A 25,360-nucleotide genomic window follows, 5' to 3' on the forward strand; every position below is an offset into this window, starting at 1 on the left:
GGTTACTCTTTTGGTAACAGTGACCTTGGTTTTATTTTGATAGATGTAAACCACATAATTTGGTCTTAACCTTGTTTTCTGTCCTAAAAGCAAACTTTTGTGTTACAGGAGAAATGTGCACAGCTGCTCGGATCAACCCCAGCTAATCAGCGCATATGGGAATCTTTTCAAAATACCATGTGAGTCTTATGCAATTTACCCAAGTAATATAAGCTCTTTAGATGACGCTCAAATAATCATTTCCCATCAACTTAGTGTCAGAACACAAACTCGGTGGCAAAAAAAGTGAAGCACAACAGACTAAGTTGTGAAAATGAAATCTGCATGTGATGAAAGGGCATGTGACTGTATCACGATGATTATAATATCAGAGCATACGGACCACGGAGTTGGTGGTATGGCCACACTGCTGGTCCCATGTCAGTAGGGTATAGCACACCCTTGGGCCCGGATACCACTAGGATGTCACTGGTGTACCACTGTGCCGTCAGAGTGTGGTGTGTCACTCCACAGCGTTGGCAGGATTGCTCTTCTCCCTGCGGCGCCACCATACGCACACGACGGTCATCTGTGGTACTGCAGAACTGAGATGTATCGCTGAACATGGTAGGACGCCAGTCGTCATCAGTCCATGCCTCCCAGTGACTACACCACTCCAATCGCAACAGTTTCTGTGCTATTGTGAACGGCAGCCTATGCATGGGACGGTGAACCCGTAGTCCAGCTGATGCCAGTCATCGCGACACGATGATATAGGGTGTTGTAGAGAGTCCAGTAGCTGTGTCCATATATCAGGCGCAGGTGTCATGGGGATCTGTGATGCTTGGAGCACAATCCGACGATCCTTCCTTGGCGTGGTCTGTCTTGGATGACCAGAAACTTCACGACGTGTGTGGATGCCTCACGTGCCCATTGGTTTCAATATCAGGCCACTGTGATATCCGCATGGCCCACATGCAATTGCACCATATGACCACCTGGCTTCATGCAAACCCGCAATGCAACCCTATCAAACTCCGTCAAGTGCCGGTAACCCTAATGTGACTACGAGGCATCCTGTGTCTGGTGATTAAACATGCCAACTCCTTGCAATTCTAATCATTTACATATCCATCACTGGTCTGCACGTGTACCAAATTACATCTAAATTGGAGAGTTCTGGGTTTTCAACTTGTATATGCCCTTCACTGATGAGAAATTCATCAACATCTAAGTCCTACATTCATGTACAATGCATATTAAATTAATATTTTGTCACTATTAGTCTTGATGTATCATTCTTTGAATGCACTCAATTGAATCATGGACAGTGGTTCCACATGGAAAAAAATGAATATTCTGAAAAGGAAACGTCCTTCTTCGGTTGATACATTCACTTTGTTTTCTGAGAAGGTTTTTCCCTTGACTGCCTTGTACAGTATGTCTAGTGTGTTTTTTTGGTATGAATGTGGCATTAATCATACAATGAAAAAAACACTGACTTGTAGTGAACATGTAAAACAACAACATGCAGTGTCATCCATCCATCCATTTTCCAAACCGCTTATCCTATTGGGTCGCGGGGGGTCCGGAGGCAGGGAACAACCCAGGATGGGGGGCCAGCCCATCGCAGGACTCACTCACACACCATTCACTCACACATGCACACCTATGGGCAATTTAGCGACTCCAATTAGCCTCAGCATGTTTTTGGACTGTGGGGGGAAACCGGAGTACCCGGAGGAAACCCCACGACGACATGGGGAGAACATGCAAACTCCGCACACATGTGACCCAGGCGGAGACTCGAACCCGGGTCCCAGAGGTGTGAGGCAACAGTGCTAACCACTGCACCACCCCGCCGCTCCTCATGCAGTGTCATATATAACTGAAATAAGAAATGCTGGATTGCCTGAGTTGCATGCGTGTGTGTTTTTTAATATGGGCAACATGGTTCCCTGAGATGCCTCAGTGTTGCTCACCTCCATCTCTAACACACAGCCACACAAATGATTTTAAAACTACTGAAAGAAATAATTGGCTACACTGCAGCTCCACTGTTTTGTTTGGCACCCCTGCATGTTCTGCATTGCGTGGGGAAAAAAGTTGAAGGCTGTGTTACATACTGTAACACAGCTAGAATGCAAAAACACTTTATACTTCACATAAGGTGGTGGACGTTATTGACAAAGGCAAATTTGTGTTGACCCCAGCAAGGCAGCTAGCGTACTTTGCATTTCTCTCTTACCCGGATGTGACAATAAAGTGCTGCACTACAGTAAACCCTGCAGACACACATGAGTGTGTGGCAGAGTCTTTGGTTTACACTAAACTGAGAGCAGACTTGGAGAGCTCTCCCATTGAAAATAGCGAGATGGTTTTGTTTGTGGATGGCTCATGTTGGAGAGATGGGGATGCCTTGAAGGCTGGGTTTGCTGTAGTCCAGGCACAGGGTGATGATTTTCACACTCTCGTTTCAGAGCACAACCCTGTTCTGGTCAATTAGCAGAGATAAAGGCTTTGACTACAGCGTGCCGGCGAGGACAACATAAGACAGTTACTATCTACACAGACTCTGCATACACACATGATGTATGCCATCAGTTTGGAGCAGTCTGGAAGCAAAGGGGGTTTCGCAAAAGTGACGGCTCCCCCATTCAGCATTATAATCAGATTTTGGAGTTGCTACACACAATGATGCGTCCCAAGCGTTTGGCTATTGTTAAGTGTCAGGCCCACCGCAAAGGTCGTGATTTTGTTATTCAAGGAAATGCAGTCTCTGATGCGGCAGCCAGGCCAACATTTTGATAACGGATGCGCATGGTCTTGACCATTGCACAAGGGGGGTGGTGTTACAGAAAATTACAGAACAAGGTTTCTGGACACCATAGCTGCAAGCAATGACGGATGCAAGGTTGTCAGAATATGAGGTGTGCATTAAGAACAATTTACGCAAAGCAATCACGGCCCCAGTAGGGCACATTCCAGTGCCTGAGGGACCGTTCAGACACTTGGTGATGGACTATGTGGACATGGGAAAAACAGCATATGGAAAGCGATATATGCTTGTGATTGTGGACAGGTTCAGCAGATGGGTGGAGACAATACCGTCCAAGGACATGGGGGCGATGACAGTGGTGAAATTCCTGATCAGAGAGTCCGAGGTTTGGGATACCAACTGAAATAAGCTCTGATAATGGAGCTGCCTTTGTGGGGAAAGTTAAAAGTTAGTGGTTTAACAGCTGAGAATAAAACAAAAGTTGGCATGTGTGTATCACCCTCAGATGCAGGGTATGGTGGAGAGAGTGAATGGCACACTTAAGCAGAAGCTGAATAAAATTTGCGCCGCCATGAAAATGAACTGGGTGGATGCCCTGTCAACAGCCTTGATGACATATCGGATGGAAACGCACAGGTGATGCATTTGTCTCCGCATGAAATGCTGACAGGGAGACCTATGCCTGGATCGACTTGGAGGGGGCGTATAAGGGACCCAGCCTAGATCAGCTGGGGGATGAATTAAAGTTGTACATGAGGACTTTAACCAAAATACACAAAACTATTTCCAAACAGGAAAAGGAGAAAGCACAGAAAGAAGACACAGACCAGGAGGAGCCAGTCATCTTTCCAGGAGATAAAGTCTACCTGCGAGTGTTCCGGTGAAAGTGGCACTAGCCCCGACGAGAGGGACCCTTCAAGGTGACACGAGCCACAGCAACAGCGGTGCAGGTAGAAGGGAGTAATATGTGGTACCATTTGAACCACTGCACTAGAGTACCGCACGAAAGACAGAGTCACTGAAAACAACACAGAGGATGCAGTTGCCCTTGACTCAGATGGCCCTGATGGAGCTCCCAGAGGAGCTCCACAGCTTGGGGTGGAGTCAGTTTCAGGATCAGAGCAGAGTGAGGGTCAAGAGGGAGCATCGCAAGCAGACCAGCCACTCCAGACAGGACACGAAGCTGTGGGTTCTGGTACGGCTGACAGCAACGATGTTAGTGATGCTAATGATTTATCAGGCCCTTCAGGTCTGGGTGCACAGCAGGACCACAGGTCAGGTGAGCACAGGACAACTGACTTCACTGACTCAGCCTGGTCCTTTGATGCTGAATAACCTCTCAGATTACAGTGAGCGAAAGCGGAGAGAAATGGGGGGAGATATGGGAGTGAGGAGAGTGAGTAAATTTTAGAAGGATGCCCAGGATGAAGTAGACCTGTATGGGTTAGCAAAACGTACACTTGGAAATTGGTGATATAAATGGGCTAAGTATACCGCCACTTCATTAGGGCAGGAGGGGTGTGTGTTGTGTGCAAGTCCTGACCCTTCAGTTAGGGTTGTCCCGTTCCCATACACTAATAAACAGTGTGAAGAATGGGAAATGGAGAGGATTATGAGATTCTGGAAGAGTCTGTGTCAGGAGGGGCAGGCCCCTAAGAAAGTGCAGGCCCACATCTAACCAGACGGAGCGCATACCGTACTGCCCATATCAGCGTCTGATATATCAGGGAAATACTAAATATGCATAGAGGGTGGAAAAGCATTGTGGGCAGTTTAAGCCCTGGGAAGGAGGTCAGCAAGATATTATGGCGAACAAATTGAGTTTTTTTACAGCAAATTTTCCTCTCTTCATGTTGTCCCTACTGCGCAGATTAATCGTCCCATGTGCCTGCCAGCAAATATTGCTCCTTTACCTGCCGAATGCTGCCTAATTTTAATGCTGCAATTGAAAGGCTTCAAACATGATATGGGTGTGTGGGTTCTTACTAAAAAGTTATAATTCAAGTAGCCTCAATAACAGTCCATTTTGATGGCAGGTACCTGAAAGTACAACTCTGGAGGACCTTGAGAAGTGAAAGACACCTCTGCTTGACTTCATGGCCAATGCAGGTTGTCTGAGGCCTATCCGGTCAATAAGAGACGGGAATCTGCTGGAACATGACATTGTCACGTTTCAGGTCATCCACAGGGGTCAGGGTCCATTTCAGAGGTATTCTGTGTTCTGTTTACATGTACGTTAGTTAGGATCAGAATTTTATCCTTTGACCATCATGGTTCAAGTTGCTATTATTTCTTTGAATATAAACTAATAAAGTAACCAGTAACACATTGATAATTAATAAGCGAGTTATAAACACTGTCTACATTCTGCGCCACCTGTTCTGCTTTGAGACAATCACAATGACTGCTGACCAGATGGAAGATCTTTTCAGCATTCATCTGTCTCCAGAAGGTAGCAACAAGAGAGTTGCTGAGGAAATAGACTCTCCAGAAGGTAATGACCATCTCCAGGATGCAGAAGGTACTTTAATTGACCGTATAGTGTAGAAGTAAATGTTGTTTTTGTAAAACAAAATATACCTGTATAACAAAAAACACTGTAGCTAAAGGTAAATCCTCTTACTGGACAATCACCTATTTTAAATCGCTCTTCAGTTTTATCCGTTTTCCAAACCTCTTATCCTTCTGGGTCACGGGGGTCGGGAGCCCATCCCAGAAGCAATGGGCACGAGGCAGGGAACAACCCTGAATGGGGTCAAGCCCATTGCAGGGCACACTCACACACCATTCACTCACACACGCACACTTACGGGCAATTTAGCAACTCCAATTAGTCTCAGCATGTTTTTAGACTGTGGGGGAGAACCGGAAAACCCAGAGGAAACCGCACGACGACATGGGGAGAACATGCAAACTCCACACACATCTGACCCAGGCGGAGACTTGAACCCGGGTCCCAGAGGTGTGACGCAACAGTGCTAACCACTGCACCAGCATGTCGCCCCATCCTATTAAGCTTATTGTTCAGAATTAAAAATGGGGTTATTAAGAAAGAGTAGCCTCCTATAAAATAGCCCAGCACTCCTCCCTCCAGGCCAAGAATATTTTCTTTATGGTCCAGTTCAAAATAATGTCATCTGCAGAAATACGGAGCACTTGTAATTTATCTGTATTTTAGATGGTAGACGAGTGGCTGGGTGACGTCGTGGCTGGACGACTTGCAGTGTAGCTTGTTATCTGTGCGTTCTGGACAGGCTGCTGACTTCTGATTACTTTTGGCATTTGGTTCAATGTTACGTCATTTCCAGGTGTGTCGGTGCCCAGTATGAAGCTAATCGCCGCATTATAGTTATGAAAAGAAGACAGAATAGCAAAGAAATTGAGGCAGAATTAATTCAACAAAGTATTAAAAATATTACTCAAGTAGATGAATCGCTTCTTGAGACTGAAGGCGACTGTATTTGCACGAACGAGCGTCGAAAAGAAATGCATTATTGTCGCGCAGGAGAACAAGACAACCGATGTTACAGCGAGCGGACGCTGCTGCCGCGCAGGAGAAGCGAAGCGACATTGCCTTTAAAATGAGAGATTACATTCCGTGGCAGGGGGACAGTTTACAGCACGACACCGGCATTAGGCAGCAGGATGGGTGGGTTAGGTGATCTCCCAGACTGAAAGGGATTCTGGGGACTCAGGGGACAGTGTCGCCCTGAGGGACTGAGGGCCACGTCAGAGGGGGCCTGCTGTAGAGGGGCCCAGACAAGGGATGGCTGATGTAGAGGAGCCAGGTGTGGAGGTGCCACATATTGAGGAACCCTGGTGATCACACTACAGGGGGCCAAATGTTGGTGGGCCAAGAGGAAGTGGCTGGGGAGTAGAAAGCATAGATGTCTTGGAGGTGGGTAGACTACAGAGATTTATGCACCCCGGGATTCCCTCAAGTGCCTCTCAGATCTAGGATGGCCAATACTCGGTCCTCCCCAGGAGTGAGAGGATGCAGACTGGCTCCCCCCAGCTCTCCTCACCGGCTCCCTCCAAAGAGCTGTAGCCCTCCTTTTGGTGATGCCGACATCGTCCCTGCACTTCCCCCTCACACCCTCTGCCATGCGGCAGCAGACATGGCCCACAGAATGTATCAATTTTCTTTGATCTCTTGCTATATAGTTTCCTGACATATATTTGTCTTTTGCCAATGTGCATTATGATATAGGAAACGTACCCCAGAGCAGGACTTTAGACTAAACCATTTTCAGTAAGGATAGGTGTGCTTGGGGTGAAAACACTTTAAATGAACTGTTGAGATTGATTCATTTTATCTGTACTTTTTTGAATATGAAGAATTATTTTAGTGGATATCTCCCTATTTTAATGCTAGAGGGAGCCCCCCCCCCCAAATTTATGCCTGACCCACAAACCCACACACTGTCCACAGATGAGAACAGCGCAGACCCTGCACAGTCAGGTTTGGCAACTCCTTCCAATTTTATAGCCCAAACCAGGAGTAAAAGATGCAGAAAATCAGACCCTTCATAGAAAAATTTATGTTCAACGACACTCCATAATGCTGCTTAAAATGAAGCAATGCACGCACAAGTTAAAGCTCTTTTCGTTTTAATGAATGAGGAGTTTTGGATAAAGAAATGAATTAGGCTTATTTTTTTCATGTGAGCATCCTCCTGCAGCATTTAAATACGGTAAAGTGGCTGATGGATGGACTTGTATTAAATTTGGGAGGGTCTGAATGAAGCTCATTACCCCAAATTTTCTTAAATTGGCTTATATATTTACAACATGGTGACTGCAACAATAATACACCCACGACTGTGGTGTTCTACCTAGAGCACCACTAGAGGGAGCTCACACATTCTGTCGTACTTGCCACAGTAACAACAGTGATGTATAGGAACAGAGTTAGAAGCCGGTAATTTATATATAAAAAATGTCATTTCATTAATCTGACTGGGTAGGTCCAGCTGTCAATCCCACCCAGGCCTATCCTCAGCTCCGCCTCTGCGTCAGTCCATCTCTTTGCAGTCCAAGTTGTACATCTACCAAACTTGGCAACAAATTTGCAACGGTTCTGTTTCGGTGGTTGTATTTAAGGAATGTCACATTAGTAAACATCTGGACATCTGAAATGGGCAGAGACAAAATCGGCAGTACAGGCAGACCAATGTCTTTGAAACTCCTTTTTCCTTCAGCACCCTCTTACTGCAAAACCTCAATCCAAAGTTCTCCATGTTGTTCATCTCTGTGAAACTGCAACAGGAGAGCTCTCTCCACTGGTGTTCTAATTCACCAAGGGAACAGGAAAGGCCCTCTTTTGGTAGACTGCCTACTGCAGGCTCTCTTTCCCGGGGATGAATTATCTCCAGCTTACTCAAGTGACTCTGGAAGTCGCATTAGATACTGTGTCCAGAAGCAGTCCATGCTGCGCTTAGGAATGATGTCTCTTCTAGTGTAGAACTGACTGTGGAATTTACTGTAAATACCTAGCAAAAAAAAAAGCTGCCAGAAAAGTATTGCAAAATTGCTGTTAATCACTGTAAAACCCCCAGCTCCATGGGTGTCCCTACAGGTGGCTGCCCTTTGCTGCCAGGTTTGCTGTTACCTTTGTCTGTGCCCGTGTGTCAAGTAGAGCAAGATGGGGTAGGTGAAAAGAGAATTTCCCCAAGGGGAGTAACAAAGCATCTTCATTTCATTTAGAAAATAATTACAAAATGTCTTTTACAGGTTTTGTCCTATGTAAATTACAGCAATTGTCTTTTTTAAACAGAAAAATAACAATTAACTGTAATCTAGTTTAAAATATTATATTGTATTCTATTCAAAATATAGAAGTTACCTAGCAACTGGAATTGGCAATAAATGCTATTAATACTCCACAATACTGAATGTTGTTGTAGAATGCTTTCCAAGTTAATTTTTGTATTTTACATTTGCAGCTATGCAATCTATGCATATTGTTAAGTGGTTTAAATGAAACTAAGACGAAAATAACAGCCTGAGACAGAGACCCACACAGAACAAACTCACATTAACTGGAATGACATTAACTTGAAAATTTCAGGATAATCTTCACACCCGTTAACCACTTGATGGAATTCAACTTAGTCAGAGTTGCAACAAAGTCAAGTATTTTTAAAACTGACCATATTCTAGGCTTAAAGGCCCAATTTGAAATCAGGACTGGACATAGAAATCTATTCAGAACAACATTACATTAATGTTAGAATAATGTTATATTTTTTGCTGGTCTGTGTTAATGTAATGCAACAACTCTGGTCTAATACCTCCCTGTCACTTTAATGCTGGATGTGTGTGCAATTTATAACAAGTTAGGCAAGCCACGGATTCAACCATTAAACTGCATTTTCATTCCACATTTTTTGACAGTTCTGTCCAAAATCATATTCCACCAAATCAGCCGTTACAAATTCCAATAACTTCAACCTTCAAATGTATTAAAGTTGATCTTTTTCAGTGTGTTCCTAAATCTTACGGTATGAGCAAAAGGTATAAATAAAAGATTAAGAACAATTTCCATTTGAATAGTGGAGAAGAGTCCTCATCTTTTGTACATGTCTCATGCTCAGAGTCCATCAATCGCCTGAGGAGAGAGGAGACGTGAGGATTGACTGAGTTGTTCTACTCAGGCATCGTCCCACTTCTTTGGCTTGCAGTCTTCATGCTGCTGGTTGGATTGATTCCAATGAAACAGTTTAAACCGCAAAATCACATGAATAAAACTTACGCTGACCCTCACTGAAGCGGCCTGGTATCTGTTTCATACCTCACTTTACAACACACAGGACTTTTTTTTAAATTTAAAGGCACAAGTTATTTTACGTCATGGCCAACCCACGTTTGCTAGTTTAATGGCAGAAAAATAGTCAAAGCCAGGCGCCTGGTCCACAAGGGTTGTACTCAGTCACTGCTGTTTTTATGGTGTAAACATGCTATAAACTAATTTTTTCAAACATTTTCTTTAAGAGCTAGGGGCGCTAGGTGGATTGCTATTATAATGATGGATTTGCCAGGCAGAAGAAAAGAATGCTTCTCTGCAGAGATACAAAAAATCTGCTTGTGCACAATGTGAAAGCGTGCGAGCAGACCATCTACAACAGCAGCAGGATTACACCAAAGTAGAGGTCTGCATTCCTGTGGAACCCACGGCAATAAAGTGCAGTGCAGGACAAACTTTCATTTTTGAATGCAGGAGCAGGAGGGAAGTGACTGATATGTTCGCAGGGAAAAAGAATGAAACAAGTGTTTTTTGTTATCAAACAATTTTTTATTTGCGTGAGTAAATACAAAATTACACAGCAAAGTATAGCACGTTATCACAACATTACATTGTGTGAAAGCGCTTTACAGCATCCCCACCCAAAGCCCCCAGTGAGTAAGCCATAGGCGACAGTGGCAAGGAAAAACTCCCTAGAAGGAAGAAACCTTGGGAGGCACCAGACTCAAAGGGGAAGCCCAAACCTCCAGGGGCCGGCAGGGATAGTCAAAAACACACACACCAGATAACTGCAACAGGTTCTTCTACATATCCTATACATGGGCATGGTACAGTGATGCAGTGGTTAAAACTGTTAACTCACACCTCTGGGGACATTCATCCATTTTCTGAAACCGCTTCTCCTGTTCAGCGTTGCTCCAGCTGACAGCTTAAGCAATTCATCTGTATCTGAATGAGGAAAAACAACATACAGGCAATACAATGGAGCTGTCAGTCACTCCTGGCACATGGAATACAGTTCTGCACTGACACCTCCGCAATGAACAATTGCATTATAGCATAGGAAACTAGTTAACTTTCACATAAAATTTAGATATAATCAAAACAGAAGCCTGGAACAATTTTAAATTTTACTAAATGGCAATATACTGATTTTGGTCACCAAACAAACTTTACAGGACTTGCTTCACTACTTTTATTTGTGTTTCTTACAATACATCTGCCCTCTCCTGGTCTGGTGGAATATCATTGCTGTAGGCAGCACCGAGCGAAACCACCCGCATCCGCAGTAGAATGCAACATGAAAGCGCACGCGGAAAAGTGAAATATCACCTAGACTTTGCGGCACAGGAAACTAGCCGACTTGCACATGAAATTTAAATTTAACCAACACAGCACCCCACAACAATGTTCACTTTATTTAAAAGAAATGAACTAATTTACTCACTAGCAAGCGCAATAATGTACTTAAACGCAGGAAAGCGCACGCGGAAAAGTTAAATGTCAACTACACTTTGCGCATAAAATTTAAATATAATTAACATAGTAGCCCAGAACAAAATCACTTTATTTAAAAGCAATATACTGACTTTACTCATCAAACATATTTTAATATACATGCAAATTTGACAAATACTAAATAATAAGATAAATTATCCGATAAAATGGGAGCAGAATGGCAACCCACCTTGGTGCAGAAAACAAGTGAAGCCGCGTCTTTCAAACCGGCAGCGTCCCACGTGCCGAGGAGTCAAATGTAATCAAGCAACACGGCCCACACACATTAAATAATAACATCATAATAATTATAGTTCTTGTATAATTATTCTCTATATTATTCTATAATAAGATTAACAGACTTTTATAAGTTAAGTTGTATACCGAGAACAGTATGCGACAGCATAAGCATATAACTCTTAAGGGTTTATTAATTAAAAATCACACATTCATCCTGCTTAACATAAAACAATGACTTAAAGAGACTTAATTGTGAAATGAACGCTACTGTCCGAGGGTATTTATCTCCACAAATTGCTATGGAACATAATGTCTTAAATACTCAGATTTTCAGAATGACAGAATCTTAACATTTTAAATTTTGTTTTGCGATACCGATACGTAGTGATATTGGTATGTGGAACAACGTTAAACTGTAGTTAGATTAAGTGCGTATTCACAATTTACCCGTTTGCCTTTTATCGTGACTGAGCACGATCCCCCACCCCAGCTGGTCTGCACTCCCCACATTGCAATTAACGATCCAGACCTCAGCGCTTTTGTTACCGTGGGACTTTGTTGCGTTGAAGAAAACATTAAAATGAAGTCTGAGGAATGTTACATGACACAGCTAAAATGCAAAAACTCTCTCTGGTGTAATTCACTGCATAAAACCAATAGTCTTAAGTGTGGTGCCTTCTTCATAACACTCCCTGACTTTTGTATTCGTGACCATGAGATACGGTGGCCTTTTCTTCCTTCATTTGACTAGTGTTCCTCCCTTTCCTCCCAGCCTTGGTTGGTGGTTCAGGCAGCATCACCTTCTTTTAATAGACCCAGGTGTATCCATCCATCCATTTTCCAAACCACTAATCATACTGGGTCGTGGGGGGTCCGGAGCCTATCCCAGAAGCAATGGGCACGAGGCAGGGAACAACCCAGGATGGGGGGCCAGCCCATTGCAGGGCACACTCACACACCATTCACTCACACATGCACACCTAGGGGCAATTTAGCAACTCCAATTAGCCTCAGCATGTTTTTGGACTGTGGGGGGGAAACCGGAGTACCCGGAGAAAACCCCACGACGATATGGAGAGAACATGCAAACTCCACACACATGTGATCCAGGCAGAGACTCGAACCTGGGTCACCCAGGTGTCATTTATTTTGAAATTCGGTTCAAGTGCAGAAAATGTTCTAGCAGAAGTCTTGGACAATCTCTGAATTACACAGAAATCTGACTTCTTCTGAAGCTGTGAGAAATTGTTCTTCTGTAATTGTTGCATTGATATTTGTTGATGTGCGTGTGCCCTCCTTGAGCAGTAAAGGGGAGATCACATGCAGAGCTGATTTTCTGTAGTTTCTTAGTCTAAATAAAAATAAAATATTCTCTTCATATAGGCTGGACATTTCTAGAAAAGAGCCAATTAGTTATTTCTAGAAAAATATATGGAGCCAATGAAAGGACCTGACGTCATAGTAGCACAGATCACTGTCCGTGGTGCTGAATTTTCTACTTGTTGGGTTGGCGCTGAACAAATAGGATAACCGGCCACCGTGTCTGTGTGCCTCCACTGATTGGCCCCCTGACATATAATTATTTTTAAGACTGAAGGGGAGAAAGATCATACAGGAAATTAGTTAACAGTAATTAGCAATCACTTATAGTTCTCATTTATAATGATGTAAATTTAAAAAAATTATATATATATATATATATATATATATATATATATATATATATATCATTAAAAACAAAATATAATCCTGATTTAATGTATCCCTTCTGCTCTTAAAAAAGCACAATATGTCTGAAAGACAAATATGTCTATTACTCTACATGTTTTAATAATTTTGTTAATATTACCTAATTTGCTTATCTTTTTTTCTGTAATCACTCTGCATTAAAGCAATTTTTAAAACTAGCTGTGAAATTGATGATTCTGTTGTTATTCTGACTGTTGTTGCCCTGGTGCCTTAGGATACGTCTGTCTAAACATAATTGAGAGGATGGATGCATTATTCTATGGAGGCCTCTGAAGAGAATAAATGATCCCAATATTATATTGAGAGAGATGGTTAAATCAGAGCTGGATAAGATTTTAACAACTCTGAGCTATTAGTTAAGTTCTTCCCAAACGAGCTTGATGGGCCGAATGGGCTCCTCTAATTTGTAAATTTCTTATGTTCTAAGATATACAGTACTGTGCAAAAGTCTTAGGCAGTCCAAAGAAATGTTTAAAGCTGTTTATCTGGGTAGCAAGTGTACTTTGGCTTAGAACAAATAACACAATTTAACATTAGAACGTGTAAATTAAGAGGAACACAATAAAAACTATTAATAATTTCTTCTCTTTTCTAAAAAGATACTGATATCTAGTCGGATGGCTAGATGAACACCGCTTCAGTTCCCAAACTTCTCCTCAGGGGCACCTCAGCTGTTCCATGATTTTGACAGATTGACTAGCTGTATGAGGTGTGCTAGTGGCCAAGTCAAAAAATACATGGCTGCACTGGACGGTCGCTACAAATACTAGGATGATGTTAGCAGAGGTTCTGAAATGGCTAAGCTGAGACACTTTGACAGGCATAATATCATAGTTTTACACCAACACGAGGACAATCTAAACATCGTTTTCTTTGCCTGCCTAAGATTTTTGCACAGTGCTGTACATGGAAGTCTCAATTCAACCCTATCCTTTCCTAAGTGCCATACTTCTGTTGAAAAAAGAAAATTACAGATTGGAAACCTTTTAATAAAGAAACTGTGATAGAAAATTCTTGATTATGCTAATCAGTAATCAATAACGGAATGTAGATGATTATGCAAAATGCATTACCTAATCAGTAATTAACAATTGAGTTTACAATGTGTTGTTGATTTACACATAGTGGTTGAAACAATGTAATTTACTTGTCATTAATTGAATGTATCAAACAAGAATGCAAATCTGCTTAAGTAAGAAATTTCTATTTTCTATAGAGGAACTAACATGTTTGCCATATATTGCTTGATCAGCAAGAGGCCCAGGTCAAAGCAAAGGCTTGACCTGAGAAGTAAGCTGTTGCAGAAGATATTATAAAATGAATGCATGGTATTGGATAATATAAAATGTAGAAAAAGAGAACAACGAGTCCTAGAATAATATAGCAAAAGGAAAAGTCCCAAATAGATAGACTTGTTCTAAGCTGATAGGTGGACCTTGAAAACGTAGAAGAAACTGGTATCTCCAAATGGCCAAACTTTCTTTGTACTGCCTGGACCTTGAAAGGCAGAAGTAACTGGAACGTCCAAAAATCCGATTTGTCCTTGATTTGTCAGATGACTGTCGCATTTTAGGCCATAAAAGATGTATGCATTTGTTGCTCGGGGAGCAGAACACAAGACGCATGCTTGCTGAGTGTCTGTTCCCTGTGAGCTCATCAAATAATAAAGTTCTGTCAAACACTTAAACATCGGACTTCGAGAAATTTCTTCCACAAAACACTCTGTTCTCGTTAACAATTTTTCAGTTATAAATTCCATATTATACACTTTCTTTCCTCTTTCTTTCCATTGTACTGTCGTGGGTGTCTGGGGTTTTAGCCAGGAGATCGTTATCATCCTCCTGGCAATTACAAGAAGAACTCTCTGTAATACAACCTTATTTTCATGCACTATATTCTGTGGCATAATTCCTAGTATGAAACGAGCTGGTTCAAGTGGTAATTTTATGTTCAAACATTTATTTTTTATCTCTTCCTGTATATTTTGCCAGTACTCTGACAGTTCTGGATAATCCCAAAAAATGTGGGTGTGGTCTCCTACCAGGTCACAACCCCTCCAATAAACCCCTGATTTGAGGTGTTACCAAACGTAGAGGTGAGAAGGGGAGTCTTAAAGTATCTCATCTTAACTTTCCAATCAAATTCCCACCATGTAGGACTGTTTGTTATTCTGTGTCCTTCTTTACATGAATGAGTCCAATCTTCATCGTTAATGATAGTATTCATCTCTAGTTCTCATTTCTCTTTATTAACACTGTTGACTCCTTTTGCAATATTTTATAAATATATGATATAATGTTCTTTTTAACCAATCCTTTAATTGTTCATATAAACAATATATTTGTTGACTGTAGGTATCTAAAACAATCGGGCACTGGGAGGCCACATTTATTTCTAAGATGTTCGAAGGACATTAGATCTCCTCCATCACACAACTGATCCAACTGGTTAAACCTCTTTTCTCCCCATGTCTTAAACCCTGTATCTAATTTAGATGGTAGAAAAAAATCAACATTCTGTGCAATTTTCATTGATCTTGATATTGATGAAGGGCGTCCCAGCCTCTCTCTCACTTTTCAGAGCGTTTCCTATCCAAATGTTATTGATTTTATTTACTTTCCGTGTATCTTGATTAAAAATAATTGCTATGTCCAGCGGCAAATTTGGGCAGATACTCTGTTCCATTACCACCCACTGACCCTCCCTGTCCTGGGTAATCCATACCACTACTGATATAAGTTGGGCTGCCAAGTAATATTTTTTTTAATTAGGCAAGTCAGGACCCGCATTCTCTTTTGGGTTTAATAGTCTTTTCAGTTCAATCCTGGGTCTTTTGTTTTGCCAGGTAAATTTGGATAACCATTTATTGAGCGTTTTGAATGTAGATATAGGGACCCCTATGGGCAGGGACTGGAACATAAAGAGAAGCCTAGGTGGTATGTTCATTCTAATGCTCTCCACTCTCCCCAATAAGGATAGAGGGAGGATTTCCCATCTTTGAGATAATTCTTTATTTCACATAGTAATTTACCATAATTAGTTTTGTATAAGTATGATATACCAAGATCCCTCGGTATCTAAAGCCATAACTGTGGAATCAAATTTAGTATTTGCGAGCTTTAATGCAAAAAACATTCTCTGTAATATAAGTGTGGGTAGGTTACTGTAAAATTTGGACAAATCTTAAACTTAAGATGTGTAAGGTGTAGTGAACAGGGAGTTCAGTATAGGACTAAACATGCAAGGGAAGAAGTAGATAATTAGTGAAACTTTTGACCGGACTGGAGATCTGAGGAGTCATACACAGATAAATGGCACAGCAGATATTTTTGTCTGCTTTTGAGATGGTTGACGTGACATATTTTCCGACGCGCGCTCTCTGTCCGCTGGTTGGAGTGTGCTCACCTGTCTGCATCGGGGCGGAAGTCCGCCATGCGCAATACAGAGAGCAGAGGAGAATTGTAAATACACAACCGTGTAGACGAGACAAAAATGACAAGCATTTGTGTAAATAAGATAAATAGCATAAGGCTATTTCATTTGTTTAATAAAAGTACAATGTATAGACTTGTTCTATAGGAAAAGTAACCTTAAGAACATAAGAAATTTACTAACGAGAGGAAGCCATCCGGCCCATCAAGCACTTTTGGGAAAAACTTACCTAACAGCTCAGAGTTGGTAAAATCTTATCTAGCTCTGATTTAAAGAAACCCAGGGTTTTAGCTTGCGCTACACTAGTAGGAAGACTATTCCATACTCTAACTACACGCTGTGTAAAGAAGTGCTTCCTCAAATTCGTTTTAAAATGTTCTCCCGCTAAATTCTACTTGTGGCCACGAGTTCTAGTATGTCATGTCACTCACCATCCAGACCTGTTAGAATCTTATATAACTGGCTCATGCCCCCACTTAGTCTGAACAGATTCAGCTCAACTAACCTGTCCTCATAAGACATTCCGCTAAGACTGGGAATCATTCTCGTAGCCCTACGTTGCACCTTTTCCAAGGCAGCAATGTCCATCTTAAGGTATGGTGACCAAACCTGCACACAATATTCTAGGTGGGGTCTTACCAAGGAATTATACAATCATAGCATCACTTCCTTTGACTTAAACTCCACACACCTAGAGATGTAACCCAACATTCTATTTGCCTTTTTTATTGCTTCCCCACACTGGCGAGAGTGGGACATGGAAGCATCAACATACACACCGAGGTCTTTCTCATAATCAGCTACCTTTATTTCAGTGGAACCCATAAAATATCTGTACTTTATATTTCTGCCATATTTCTGGATGTGGCAGTGTGTGAGGAGATGGAGACTCTGATAAAGTATCATAAGGCTAATAAGAACACAGAAAGGTGTAACAAGAAAAGGAGTGAGCAACTGGAGGTTCTGAGGTTATGGCAAAGGGAGAGGCCTGGAGAAAAGAGCAGAAAGTGATGAGAGAGTGATGAGTGAGAATCAGGCAGGAGTCAAAGGTGAAACAGAGCAGGAGGAGTTACGACTTCCTCTGTATCAGGGACTGTATCTGTTAGTAGAAGGGCCACCTCTGATATTTAAGGGCCACTTTCCAGTAATAGAGGGCAAGGTAAAGTTCAGAGGGGAAGAAACAGAAGGATGAAGAAAGTTGTTTATATGGGTACAGGGAAGTGAGCGACCAGCGGCGGCAGACCGTGAAGGAAGGACTGCGAAGGAGTGATATAATAATAGAAGGCCAGGCATGTGGGTTTAAGAAAAAAGGGGGTGATATAAAGGTGGGGTGCGGAGCAAGTGGTAGGGCTGCAGAAGGGCTGATGCATCTGATGGACAGCCCTAACCCTCCATGTAGAGGATGGAGTCAGTTTCAGGAGAAGGAGATAGAAACGGATAGTGAGGAAGGAGTAGAGGAGGATAATGCAGATCATAGAACAGTGGGAAGCAGGAGGGCTGTGAGACCCCCGATAGGGACACTCTGATGCTCCCCCTGGTGGCGAAAGGAGCACAGACACAGTATGTACCATGGGCAGAACAGTCCTGGCAGACGGAGCTTGAAAATGGATGAAAGTATTTGAGGAGGAAACTATGGGACGGCTCTTGGTGATGGGGGACATAAAAGCGGTTCAGGCTTGTGTCCTGGGGGTAGACGGAATGGAGAGAATGCTGGCAGTGGTGACAGGGACTAGGTGTGGCTGAAATGAAGGAGGAGCCCGTAAAGGAGGGGGAGAGCCCAGCTGCCTATCTGCAAGCCCAAGAAAAGCGGTGGAGCACTGAGACAGAGCAGGACCTACAGGATTCGGTGTTCAGAGGTCTGTACCGGAGGGCACTGCAGGACACGCTCCTGAAGCCAGTGAGAAGCAGGCTAAGGCAAGTGGTGGCGCTTATTACTATTCCTGAGAAGCAGCTGATCCACGCTATTGACTTGTACAGAGGAATTTGATGATCCTAGACCCTGGGGAGACTGGGGAACAGGCTGGTTCAGCTGGTGTGCTGGAGCTGTGATCAGCATAGACACACCTGTCCAACCTGCATGTTCCAGAATCTTGCATGACGACAGACTGGATAATATTAGGCCCTGAGGGAGTAGCCATTCAGATACGGAGGACTGGTATGAATGGTACAACACACCAGAGGAGGAGCCCCCCTTAGCAGTGGCTTTTAATCAGCCCACGCTAAATCTGGGAGAAATGATGGGGCGAGCAAAGCAGGTGGTTTGGGTGCCGACAGAACATGAAGGAGTGCAGGCAGCGGCAGGAGAGAAGCTGGTAAGGAGTCAGTCGAGTGCAGAGAGTGTAGGAGATTTCAGAGGTTTGTGGTTGTGGAGCATGATTGGAGTGCAGTGTGAAGGGAAATAAAGGACAGAGGAATATTGGCAGGAGATGGAAGTGCCTGAGGAGGTGTGGTTCCGCTTTGGAACCCCGCCCCTCCCATCTGTGGTCAACCTTCCCCTTCTCAGTCTCTTATTTCTGGCCAGACGTGAGATCTTCGTGGTTTATGCAGCGTGCAAGCGTTTTTCCCCTCCTTGTGTTCCTGTCTTCCTGTGTACCGATCTCTGCTTCACCTCCTTGGCTCCGAATCATGCCTGGCGCGCTTACTGCCAGCTACGATCAGCCGACCTGGATTACCGACAGCGTCTGCCGTTTCAGCCCTCTGACAGCCGACGCCGGACCCCCGGTTACATAGGATGGATGGATGGATTCGAGCTTGTATTTGAAATAGAAATATCGCAGCAGTTCTCAGGCAAGAGCTGGACATATTTATTTTTCAGCTTGTTTTTGGTAAAAGCAAGAAATATAAGCTTTGTGCGTCTGTACTCTGGTCTTACTCCCTGCACACACTGATGGCACGGAAGGACAGTCACTGCAGTCACCTATTCTCACACTGACTTTCTCCTTTAAGTGCTGATACTGCAGAAGAAGATGGATCATTTGCTTGCTTGCTTAATAACCACAAGCACCCATATTGCAGAATGAATGAGACTGAAGTGGATGGAAGGCCACGTCATTCTGTCTGCAGTGAAAGAAATAATAGGAGTTGGAATTGATTATGATTATGGAGAAAATGGCTGGCTATGGTGAGAAAGCTGTGGAAATTTGTGCCAATTCACATCGGTGAGGGCATAAAGGGTAATTTCTTTCAGTATGGGACGAATTCACATATTTGTGCGAGGAAGGTAACAAAAGTTCACTAAAGTACACAATATTAAATTTGAATATCTTTAATTAAAATGTTATGTACAGTATAACACTGCACCTTTTAACACTTTGCATGTCTGGCAGTGAAGGTCACATTCAGTTTGCTGAATGTATTCTCAGTTTTAAATGGTCGGCCTATTTTTCCTTCTGCTGGATGATGTACCCAGTTATCTTATAACCAAAGAGTATAATGAACAAGTTGATGTTCTCTGTGTCTGATACCTGTACCTGTTTGGCAAAGCAGTATATAGTTACTGCCTACATTTTTGGCTGTGCATGTGTGATTTTGATGGGAATATTATATTTTTATATCTGTGTGTAGATTTTTTCAGCAATAATTGAGTTTATCCTTCTGTACAGTATTTAAGGTTTTGGTAATTCATCATTTATTTGTATTTGTGCAGTGTGCAGTTACCAGGTTATAAATAAACAAATAAATAAATGTGACATCAGAAGAGATGTACAATGACAGTAAAATGTGTGAAAGTAATGGAATGTGAAAAATGTGTGTGAGTCTCCACATGTATAAAGCGGCTGTATACCATAAGGAAAAGAAGCAATGGATGAATTACATAAAGTGCTTACTGTCCAAAACGACAATGAGTCATGTTCGGCGTAACATAAATATTCAGTGAGTTAACCCTTCGAACTCGACAAACGCAAGATGCGTTTTTCGCACCTATTAATCTGAAGCTCTTAACTTTGGATATGCATAATGCACAGACAAGAATCATGTCTTTGGAATCAAGAGAACTATCAGCTAACTTCACCAAGTCACCATATGGATGCAAAATCAAAGATTTCTGCCTGGCACTAAGCATGTATTCCTCTGTCACGTCACCGGTGGGAAGTAGGACCCAAATGCAAGCTGTAGGGCAGAATCCCCTTCGTGGGGTTTTATTGACAGGCAGGTTTGGGCACAGAGACGCAAACAGACAAGGACACAACTGGAGAAGATAGGACTGGGCACTTTACCAGACTAAGGAATGGGAAAACACAAGGAAGCTGATAGTGACTGACAGAAGGGGAGGAACATGGGATGAGACTAATAGACACCAAGCGTGGCTCATCAGGGAGGAGAACTGGAGGGTAAGGTTGATTAAATGGGCAAGATATGACAGTAAACGCCCCCCTCCCAATCCTGTGCCCTCCGGGTACAAGGGCATCATTGAGGGGACACACAGACCAGGGCAAAACCAAGGACAACAGGGGAGACTAACCCCCAGGACACAAATCATGACAGGCCAGGTAATCCAACAGGGATGCTGACTATGGACCAAAAGACAGACAGTGGGTGTCAGCGGGTAAGTGGGAACAAAGGACACAGTAGAAGGAGACAAAAGGGAGGGATTGGGCATCAAAAGGACCAAAGACGACACAGGGACAGACAAGGCAGGACACAACCAGACAAGAGAGGCAAGCAACGGAACCAGTGCAACAATAATATGGCCAGGAGAGGGGAACCTAAAGCGGGAAGCAAGAGTGACTGGAGTGGGGGCTGGAACAGTGAAATCAGGCTAAGAGGTGAAACCAGGGAGAGCCACGGGGAAGCAAGACTACAGACCAAAGACTGAGGTATTAGGAGGGGCAAGACACTAGGTAGCATGGGAGGTAAAGTGAACAGTTCAGGGCCTCTGATGGGCTCCGGGGTGCCGCAGAAGGGTCACGGCCAGGGGGGCCTTTGGAATCCTGTCTGGGTCTGTAGAAGCTCTACTCGTCTGCGGCAGCCGAGGGAAGAACAGCATCGGTAGACGGCGAGGGGTTGGCAGAGTCGGAGGGTGTCGAGGGGCAGGCAGGACAGGAACTGGACCAAACCAGGGACCCTGCAAAACAAAAACACAGGCCAGTACCAGCGCCATGAGGAGACCGGATGTGGTTCCTTTTGGGAATCATTGAATGGGGTACCCTGAAAGACCATCTTGGACCAAGCCTGGATCAGGAGGCAGGTCTGGGTAGCATAACCTCGTTTTTTCCTCCTGGACCTCAGCTCACGACTGGATTTCCGTTGACCCTGCCGTTGTCGCGGCGATAGCCTCCTCGGCTGGGGAAACTTTGGCCACGGGGCTGACACCACGGAGTGGGACTCAGGGCAAGACCTGGAGGCTCCCACTCCATGTCCTCCGGGGGAATGTCCTCCAGGTCAGCCCCCTCTGGGCTGGCATTGTCCGGAGAGTCTGATGACAGGCTGGTGATGCCTTAATCCAGGCTGGCTGTGCCTTAATCCATACTAAATGTAATTAAACATAATGAAATTTAAAAGAATAAAATGGTAATTAGAGGAAAATTTTACGTGTAAGTTTTAAAAAATGGGCTTTTCCTTTTATCCAGATGTCTGCAAGCGCTGTGACTGTGATGAATGGTGACGCATGAGATCCTGAGAATGGGCGACGCTTCCAAGGATGGGTGGCAGGTGGCATTTCCCAGGAATTACAGGCAGGAGATGCCTGAGGAGCTCTCCTGGAGGGAAGACAGAAAGAGAAGAAGGGAACAAGCAGAGGCTGTGGGGAGAAAAAGGCTGCAGAACCAGTTAAAGTTGTACAGGTGGATTGTACAAATGCCCTCAAGTCTTGGTCCACGAGGGTACCCGTTTTTAATTTACAAAAAAACAATAAATTTTTAATAAATCTTAAGGCTTATCATTAACATCTTTCTAGTAGTTAAAACACATACAATCGATTAACTTACCTGGTGATTTTGGAACTTCCGACTCCAAAGCAAAATGTAAAGTAAATGCAGCGTTCTACTTGGGGAAAAGGAATAAATTAAAGGGTTAACTTTGGAATCTAAAACAAAAACAGCAATATCATATCAAGGGTCTTCAATACCTTTTTCCTGTGTCTGCTCCCTTTACATGTAGATACTGAATGTGAAAAAGGCAAGAGCTGGACAGGCCCTGCCTTATTGAGTTGAGGGAATGCAAACAACCCCGCATGCGAGTGGGGAGAAACCAGGCACAAACGCAGTAGGCCTCAGAACAAAGGTAGCTTTATTTCATGGGGCCTTTCCAGCCTCACCTCAAGCTGTTACCCCTCTCTCTTGGCCTTGACATGCCTATAATCCACACAGGCCACAGCATGACAAAAACAACAAAAATAAATAAATAAATAAAAAACAAACAACAATTAGACCAAAAGAAAGACCACCAACCACCCTTTTTACTCTAATCCCCTGCCCTTATATACGGCTTCCCATTAAACTAATTGGGACAGCCCAACGACAAGGGGAAACCAGTTGGAGTTTCATGTACTAACAACATACATTACAACACATACATTTAACATGGAACACATCATAATAGCTGGCCCTTAAGCATTACCGTCCCCTGCTCTTTCACACAGAACATCCCACCTCACACAACAAAAGCAAGAACAAACAACCTTTCTCACCTATTTCCCCCCCCCCTTTTGTGCCAAACCTTCACCTTCCCCTGTTCCACCCTGGGCTATAAGGGAACCTTCCCCAGACGGCGCGCGCTTCCGCAGGGAACCCATATGCCGAGGGACCAGAGGAAACAGCAACCGGGGTGGAAGTTGGTGAGAGACTTCTGCTGATTTACCCAAGTTCTCCCTTTACCATGGCCGATGGATAAAACTAGAACAGTGGGTACCTCACAGCTCTAAGTTATTGCCTTGAATAAAGAAAGAAATAAACCAAACAGCACACTAAGCATGGACTATTATTTTGTGGTGCGCAGGGGATGATGGGATGTGTAGTCCGCCAATTCAATAAACTTCAACACACAATACACTACCATAAACCACTAACATCTGACTCCTTGACCCCCCAAATGCTACTACCAACCCAAGTCATAGAGAAACCCCTTCCCTTTTTACACTGATATAAACACGTACCTATAAAATATATTATGTTTAGTTTATAAGCTTATTTCATTACAACAAACAAGCACAATCCATAAGTGCACTAGGCCTAACACATGGTTCAGAAGCCTCCTACCCCACCTTACACCAGCCACATGGACACCATCTGTCCAACTGGGCAACCTCAGCGTCTTGTGCCTCCTGAAACGCCACCTCAGTTTCTTCTTCTTCCTCACATCCTTCTTCCTGAATGGTTTCCAGCCATGATCTGCCTCCTTGTGACACAATAGATCCCAAAGCATTCCCTCTACTTTTCTCTCCTTCTCCCTTAACCTCCTCCACATTCACTCCTACCTCACATCCATTCTCCTCACCTCCATTTACCATATGCATTCCATTCATACCAGCCTCCGCCCCCTCCATCTCACCATTGGAGGCCCCTTTCTGATACCTCCACATTTTCCCAAGTAGCCCTTCCCAATCCCTCCTTATCCCCCCCAACCTGGACAGTGGGGGTGTCGCTCGTGAGCACTCCTCCACACTGTCTCCCCAGTCGATCACCTTGTCACACAGGTTCCAGGCATCCCAGTACTGGGTGTTGATCCAGGCAACCGCTGTCTGAATTTGCTTTCTGAGGAGTAAATGATAGATAGTTAACCAGATATTTACAGTGATAATTAAATGAATAAAGACCAGACAGATCTTCAACCATACAGAAAATACAGTTGCTATAATTATTATAATCATGGGCGTAAACTTTACTTCTGTCATTATTATTGTAGCATGGAGACTGTGTCATTATGCTTATTTTCAAAGTTTTTCTCAGGTTCAGTGACAAAGCAGATTTTTCTTCAAAACTATTTATTGCATTTTTTGTTATGTTGTTTACGGTCAAGCCATCAACATTCAATAAAATTTAAACATGACTATTATTGTGAAAAAGATATAAAAAAAGTAATGTTTTGTATCAAAATCAACAATTAAATAATCAATTTACAGTAACTGTTCTATGCAAAAAAAAAAACATCTGCAATTTAAAGCAAACTTACATTAATGAATAGACACTAAACAAAAGTACCAAATGTGTTTTTCCTGGTATCACTGGGCCCCACACTCTTACCATATGTTGTTTATGTTAAAGTTGTCCAGCTCGTCTTTCTGCATATTGCAGACTAATAGACTGTGAAGTCTGTCTTGACCCATAGTAGCCCTTAGCCATGTTTTTAGTCTGCGCAATGCACTGAAGCTCCTCTCAGCTTCACATGAGGACACTGGAACCACCAACAAAATTCTGACAAGGACCTCAATCTGGTCAAACAAGCCTGAAGGGCCAGTGCTTTGGACAGGATCTTAGTCCGTATTCAATAAGCCTTTAGGTGAAAGGAGGTGTAAGAATGAGGATCTTTCCCCTTTTTTAGCATGAGAAATATTAGCTTGGGCAAGAGGTTCAGGTTGTTGAACATGTCCAATAGGAGAGAGGACAACTGGGGCCATAACTTTTTATAGAACTCTGAAGGAAAGCCATCGGGTCTGGGACATTAACCACTTTGCGAAGCAGCCGCCATGGTGGTCAGTTCAGTTACAGTGATAGTGACATCTAAATCATTCACAGCCACACATTCCTATGAAGGAATGGCTAAATCCCTAAAGAAACTATTGAACTCTAGACAACAAGTGAGAGGAGAAAAGCTTGAATGCATTATTCATTTCTAGAGGATTTGCTCGTAATAATGAGACCTTGTTTGCATCAGTAGTTCAGCAGTATGTTGAGACACTAGAAATTCATACTCTGCTTGTATCGTTAGGTGCTCCTTATAAACATCAGCAGATGGGGAGAAACATATCAATTGTCAAGATCTGCTTCACGCTGTGTTAAATA

At 43.1% G+C, this 25,360-nt stretch overlaps 1 long non-coding RNA gene across 1 annotated transcript; it reads right to left on the bottom strand.

The window, feature by feature from the left end:
* Positions 1-21,034: 21,034 nt before the first annotated feature.
* On the bottom strand, positions 21,035-22,421 carry LOC125727169 (uncharacterized). Its single transcript, XR_007388585.1, has 3 exons — positions 22,349-22,421; positions 21,569-22,120; positions 21,035-21,486 (listed from the first exon to the last, which is right to left on the bottom strand). It is a non-coding gene; the product is annotated as an uncharacterized LOC125727169 (long non-coding RNA).
* Positions 22,422-25,360: the final 2,939 nt, after the last annotated feature.

The sequence above is a fragment of the Brienomyrus brachyistius genome, unplaced genomic scaffold (assembly GCF_023856365.1).
Source record: "Brienomyrus brachyistius isolate T26 unplaced genomic scaffold, BBRACH_0.4 scaffold89, whole genome shotgun sequence".
Lineage (NCBI taxonomy): Eukaryota > Metazoa > Chordata > Actinopteri > Osteoglossiformes > Mormyridae > Brienomyrus > Brienomyrus brachyistius.